Source organism: Rhinopithecus bieti, unplaced genomic scaffold (assembly GCF_001698545.2).
Source record: "Rhinopithecus bieti isolate Rb0 unplaced genomic scaffold, ASM169854v2 scaffold_35859, whole genome shotgun sequence".
NCBI lineage: Eukaryota > Metazoa > Chordata > Mammalia > Primates > Cercopithecidae > Rhinopithecus > Rhinopithecus bieti.
Window position 1 is genome coordinate 130,396 of NW_016814962.1, and position 7,201 is coordinate 137,596.

Here is a 7,201-nt window from a genome sequence, read left to right on the forward strand (position 1 = left end):
GGGGGGGCCAGGGGGAGGCGCGCGCGGGGGGGGCGCCGGGTGCCTCTTGCCGCCTTGGGGCTGCCGCCGTCGAGGCCCCGCCCCTCCCGGCCAGGCCCCGCCCCGCGCCGCGCCCCCGGCCCGCCTGCCGCGTCCGCAGAATTAACTTTGGACTCCCGCCAGGGAGCGACCTCAGGATCCCCGCACCGAGGCTCCTGGACTTGCCGCTGTATTCACCTCCCATTCCGGGGGAGACAGACACTTTACTCACAAGCTGGGGTGGGGGGCAGCCTGCGGGGACAGCAGTGGTCGCGGGCACCCCAGGAAGTGATCCGGCAGCATAAGGACAAGACAGAATTCTGCAGGGGCTGGGGCTGGCAGATACGAGGACGCAGCTGAGAACAGGGAAACAGGGCGCCACGGACAGGGCTGCGGGGTGGGCGCTGCGTGCGGGAGCACCCAGCGCTGGGGGGCCGTCCTGGAGCTAGAACGCCGCCCAGAGTCATCCTTTCTACTGATTCTTGTCAAGAGCCTAGGGCCTAGGACACAGCGGCAACCAGCACCCTACTGGCCCTGCCCCAGGGGCTCCAGGTCTGGTGTAGACACAGGCAAGACTGCAAGGATAAGGCGTTCTGCAGGGCGGGACTGCTCTGGGGGCGGGGGAACGGGGGTCCTGGAAGGCTCCTGGCAGTGTAAACTGGGACCTTAGGGGTGAGGTATGAGGCAGGCAGTGTAGGAAGAGTGTTCTGGAGAGAGGGAACAGAGTAGTGTGTGTGCAGAGAATGGGGGCAAAAGGGCTGGTGTTGAAAGTCAGGCCCAGTGGGCGGGGGCAGGGCAGCAAGGCTGCTGAGGGAGCTCCTGTGGGTAGGAGGTGCCACCTAAGGCTCCAAGCAGGGTCTCTGAGCTTGGTGAGAGCTGAGGATAGACTGCACAGGTGGCTAGGGGTGTTGGCATGGGGCACAACTGGAAATACGAGCAGTGGAACCAGGGCCGTGGTGTGGGAGGGAGTGAAAGGATCCCGGGATATTCGGGCAGAGGGGACTTGGTGAGGACAGAGTGCAGAGGGTGGGAGCCTTCCTGGGATCGAGCTTGGGCACCACACAGAGGCAGCACACCTGTGGTGTGGACAGGGAGGGCAGGGGCCCAAGGCAGTTCTAAGAGTTTGGTGACACCTGGCCTGGTGTAGACCCGAGCTGGGCACACACCGGAAAGAGTGGAGTTCTGCAGGGATTATGGGGGGAGGCAGGGCTGGAAGAGACCCAGGAGAGGACCACCACCACCAAGGAGTTGCTGCTTGGCAATGTCCGGGGGTGTGGGTCAGATGCGGGGCATACACACACACACAGACACACATACAGATACACACGCACATACATCCAGAGGTAAAGACAGAGACACAGAGACACACGGACAGAGACACAGACACACAGATATATACACAGGTACACACAGAGGCACACTCACACACACACAGAGACACACAGACACACTCAGACACACACACAGAGACACACAGACACATAGAGAGACACACAAACACACATGCTCTCTCCGTCATACACACACACACACACACGCACACACAGAGACACCTTTTCCTGGGGTGGGAAGAGGCCAGGCTGTACCGGAAGGGCCAGGCAGACACACACACTCATAGACAAGATCACAAACTCACCAAGACACAGACACAGGCCACCTGGGATATTTGATACACTCAGCGACCGGCACATACACACTCAGGCCTGCATGCATGAACACCCACATCAGGACACAGACCCACGCACGTGCACACATACACACAGGACACACACATTCCTGGGCTCATTCAGAGACCACGCACAGCCAGCGGGCCCAGGTGACCCACCAGGGCGCGATGACTCACTCTAGACAGTTCCCGTTAGCCTCGCTGCAGCCACTGGGCAGCCATCCAGCAGCAGGTCAGACGGATGCCAGAGCCACTGCTGGGAAGAGGCCCTGGCAGCTTCCTCATGAGCCCAGGCATGGTGGGGCCCAATCTTCTCCCTCACGTGTGGACCTGGCGTGGGTCTTACGCCCTCCTTGCAGTGTCCTTCTTTCAGGGCTGAGCAGTGTTGCCTGGGGTCCAGAGCCCCTGAACTTACCTCCCTCCCCAGGGACCCACCCTGCTCTGCTCACCTGGTGTCAGTCACTCCCTGGGCACAAGGAGAGAGCCACTAGGGTGCCTGGGTGCGTACACCTCTGCGTGTGTCCCTGGATGCGTCTATGCCTCTGCCTGGTCTGCTGGGGGCTTGGCCCGCCGGTCCTCTGTGTCTGAGTTTGACTGCAGGGCCTGGGAATGAGGGGCAGCTCAGGGCACTCGTCCACCTTTGTATCCTCAGCCCTGTTAGGTGTGTGCCTTTGACGAGGTCATGTGGCCCTCTGGGCCCCCATCCAAATGAACTTGCCCCTCTCCTGATTGTCTGGCGTGATCTGCACAGGGCTATGGGGACTCCCCTCAGCTTTGCAGGATGGGTGAGGACGGAGCCCTGGATGGGGAGGCGGGGGCTGCCCCCCACATGTCCCTGTCCCTGGGCTACTACCTGCTGCCCCTGCCTCTGTTTTCCTTCAGCAAGACGAGAGAGCCCTCCAGGCCATCTTGGTGGAGACCAAGTGAGAGCGCAAGTTCAGCGGGGCGTCACGGGAGTGTGGGGACCCCACACTCAGGAGGACTTTGCTCTGGTCCTGCCCCTCAGCCTAGGGTGGCTGAGACCTTTACCTAGCTGTGAACACTGGGCCTGCCCACCCCTGGCTAAGAAATAATCCCAGAGCCAATCACGGCTTCCCGGGTCGGAACTTTGCCTCTGCCCTGCATGGGGCTGCCCACTTCCAAGGTGGGCAAAGACACACACATGCAGTTGGGCCGTGCTCCCCTGTGGCCCCAGAATTCAGGATGGGATCTGGAATTCAGAATTCAGGGCCCAGAATTCAGGATGCGGTCTGGGCAGGGCCTGCTCCATCCGGAGGCCGTTCCTCCCTTCTCCTGCCCACTCTGAGAGAGAGGGGTGGTGTCTCTCTGCAGTGGCCTCTGGCTCTGCCCCGCCCTGAGTGCTGGGGCTGCAGTCTGGCTGTGACTGTCGGGGGAGCTGGGGACTGCCCCTCCCACCCTCCTTCTGGGGGTCTTCTCCTAACTTGAGGGTTAAGCTGAGAGTGTCCTGAGTAAGACACCTTGGGGTGTCTGTCCAGAGAGCTTCCCCACCTCAGGGAACTTGGGGTCCTGAGGGCTCTATCTCACTCCAGATGCCTCTGGGAGGGCCTGCAACTTGGGCAGTGTACCCCTACAAACGGGCAGGCTGCGGCTATGTTAGGCTGGGGACTGGCTCCCCAGGGGCCAGCCAGAATCCCTTCACCCGCCCACCAGGGCCTCAGCAGCTGAAACGGGGCTCCAGGGTCACAGCTGTGGGAGCATGGGAGAAGGTGAGAGGGGCTACCAGCCCCCATCCCACTCCTTCCCCACCAGCTGAAGCCTGTGCTCCTGTCAGCACACCCAGCTCCAGTGTCCTCCCTATGTGCTCCTCTGGGGACAGACGCCTGGCTAGGGAGGACCACAGAAGTGGGCCTGGACTCAGGAATTCATGCCCCCACCCACAGCATCACCAGGCCCAAGCCCAACTCACAGCCGCCCCTGGCACATACAAGGCCCCACACCTGCTGCAGGTGCCACCCTGGGGAGAAGGTGTCTCATGCACGCAGCCTCCACCTCTTCCCTGGACCACCGAGATGGGAACAGCGGCCCAGCCCACTGGTTGCCTACAGCCCTCCTGAGGCTGGGTGCCAGGGCCTGGGGGAGAAATCGAGGCTCCCCAGGTCCTGATGCATCAGCAGAGCCGCTGCCCTGCCCCCATGGCCTGACTGGCACTGCTCGCCTCCACCCTCCGCAGGCAGGGATGCCCACAGCATCAATGATTGATGCTCGCTGCGGCAGCTGCAGCAACATAAGCAAAAATAGCTCTGCTGTGGTCCCTGCCCTGCCCCAGCCACAGCCTTGCATCCAGCCCAGCCCCATGCCCAGATGGAGGGGTGTGAGGTGAGATGGAAGCATCTAGGACTGTCTCAGCTGCTGCCTGCCCCTGCTCAGTCTTTTACATGGAGATGATAGGGGAGAACCCCCGTGACCAGGTGGGGGACACTTGTCCACCCAGCCTCCTACTCTTGCCTGACCACATGACTCCTGACCTCTAACCGCCTCCCTCTCCCCCAAAGCGGGGTGCCCGTTTCAGGCCTGGGGATTGTCCCCAGGTCCACTTCTTCTGCACCCACACAGCTGGGATCAGGAAATGTGGCAGTGGTGGGGCATGTCGGGGTGCTGCCATCGTTCCACTCGGGTGGTTTTCTTTCAACCCCCGTGTCTTTATCGGGCCCTCTGGCTCAGCAGTCCGGGTGGGCTAGCCTGGGATCTGAGCAGCAGCAGGTTCCCATGCTGCCTCCTGCAAGCCCTGCCATTGCTGCTGCCAGAGACGAGGACAGGCACACTCCCCAGCTTGCCCTAAGGACTTGGGGCTGAGGATCCCAAAGGACCGGGATGCCTGGGTGCTTCTGGGGACCCCAACCCAGTCAGTCCTTGCTCATCAGGTGATGCTGGGAAATCCCAAGATGACTGTGGGGCTCTGTGACAGGTGGCACTTGCCCCAGGACCTAGGCTGGCCCCTTTCTCCTGAGACTAGGGTAGGAAACCTCGGCTCTTCTGCAGAAGGGAAGGTGCTCCCCACACCCATTGAGCAGGGCTGGGGCTCAGGGTGGACTGAGGTGGCTGGAGAGGTCCTGGGAGGGCCACATGGGCTCCTCCTCCTGACCACACTCCACCTGCCCCTCCAGGCCCCTCGGGAGTCATGGCTAATGTTTCCCCCACACCCGGACTTTAATGGGGACCCACCCTTTCTGGCCCAGTCTCCCCTATCAGGTGGGCCAATTCAACTTGAGCAGTGCCTGCTCCGATCGCCAACCTGGAGGCCTTATCCTCAGCTCATGCCCTTCAGGCTGTGCCATGAAGCAGGATGGTCTGCCCAGAAGACGGCCCAAGAAGCCAGCGGCAGCCTAGCAGCTACCTGGGCTGCCCCACCTCCTCCTGCAACCAGGGTTGGACACCTGATGTCAAGGTTGCCGCTGCCATTTCCTCTGCACCTTGGCTTCCCCTAGGCAGCACCTTTTAGTGGTTTGCAAGGGGTCACTCAGGTGTATTAGTTCCCTGCTGCTGCCATAACCAAATATCACCAACGCAGTGGTCGAAAACAACATGTGCGCATTTGTCAACTCCAGTTCTAGGTGTGGGCAGGACGGAAGCCTCCCTTGGAGGTTTCAGGGGAGATCTGTTTCCTGGTCCTTTCTGCCTCCAGAGGCATCTGCAGTCCTGTATCACTTCAGCTCTGCTTCCATCTTTGTGTCTCCTCTCTTGACTCTGACCTTCCTGCTTCCTTCTCAGGACCTTTGTGATGACACGCATCATCCAGGCTCCGCTCCTCCTCTCAAGAGCCTTAATTTAAGCCCATCTGTAAAGTATCTTTGACCCAGCAAGGTCACATATTCACAGGTTCCAGGGATTAGGACATGGACATCTCTGTGGGGCTCTGTTCAGCTACCACACCAGCTCATCAACCCATATGAGTCATTTTTATCCTCCAACCACCCTGGGGGTGCCGTGCTCCACATGCTCTCCACATGGAAGCTGAGGCCCAGACGGGGTGGGGAATTGCAGAGAACCAGGAGAGCAGTTCCTGTCCCAGCTCTGCTTCTCATGCAGGCCTTTGGGGCGGGGCCTCAGTTTCCCCACCTGTACACAAGGACAACACTCCTCCTGCCCCGCTCCCAGCTCCCTGGGCCTCAAGGACAGCAAGGACAATGCAGTGGATGAGGGGCAGCAGTGGGAATGGACACTGCCCTTAAGCTGGCAAGACAGGCCCAGGCCTGGTCTACAAACCCAGCCAGCTCCTGATCACCATCCTCAGGGTCACTGAGGTGCTGGGGTGCCCAAGCCAAGGTTCAGTCCTGGACAGTCTGGCCAAAGAGCTCCCATACTGCATGGCCCAGCTGCTCTGCCCCTCAGGAAGGAGCAGGGACAGGAGGCTGGGTCTAAGATGCAGAGAATGATCTCATCTTGTCATTTATAAAATTAAATTTTTCTGTAGCTTGGCTGAGAAGGACCAGGGAGGGAAGGGGTGATTCAAGCAAGGACAGAGTCCAGGCAGGACCCCAGGCCCCAGGATGGGAGAAATATGAGCCTGAGGTAGATAGGGGATGGACAGCGGGTGGTGTGGCTCAGGGCTTCACCAGGGCCAGGCCCTCCCCTTACCCAGAGGAGGCAGTGATGGGGGCCAATCTGGGAAGGCCAGGGAGGAGATGGAGTCAAGGTTGACTCTTTGAGTCTGGGGGTGAGGGCAGATGGCAGAAGGCCTGGAAGCCCGGAGGGGAGCTGGCAGAGGCCAGCCTAGCTCCTTGGTCGTCCTGTGGCTGGAGAGGGGCTGTCTGCCAGCCCTGCTCTGCCTGGGTCTGGCTGGTGACAAGGGAGGGGGGGCACTCCGTGGGGCCTGCGAGGGAGGGGTGGAGCCTCCCCGCCGCTCCTTCCCCCAGGAATGGGGACGAGTTAGGAGCGGGCGAGGTTTTGGGGTTCAGGAGTCAGCAAGACGGACTTGGCTCTCGCCTGGGGGAGCTGGAGTCCTGAGGGGCCGTCGCTCAGCTGTACCCACAGCGGGGTCGGCGGCGCAGCGAGTTCGGCTGCGGGGCGCAGGGAGAGGGGGCTGCGGGACCTGGGCAGCTCATCATGATAAAGAAAGAACCACTCTAGGGCCGGGCACGGTGGCTCAAGCCTGTAATTCCAGGACTTTGGGAGGCCGAGGCGTGCGGGTCACGAGGTCAGGAGATCGAGACCATCCTGGCTAACACGGTGAAACCCCGTCTTTATTAAAATACAAAAAATCAGCTGGGTGTGGTGGCGGCTGCCTGTAGTCCCAGTTACTCGGGAGGCTGAGGAAAGAGAATGGGGTGAACCCGGGAGGCGGAGCTTGCAGTGGCCGAGATCACGCCACTGCACTCCAGCCTGGGCGACAGAGAGAGACTCCGTCTCAAAAAAAGAAAAAAGAAAGAAAGAAAGAACCACTCGGGCGGCGAACTGAGCACGGACAGAAAGCTCGAGCGGCCCCGCGCCCAGGGCTCGGTCGGTGGGGAAGTCCGATCCCACCAGCAGCGGAGGCGCCACCGGGCAGGGAAGGGGGGG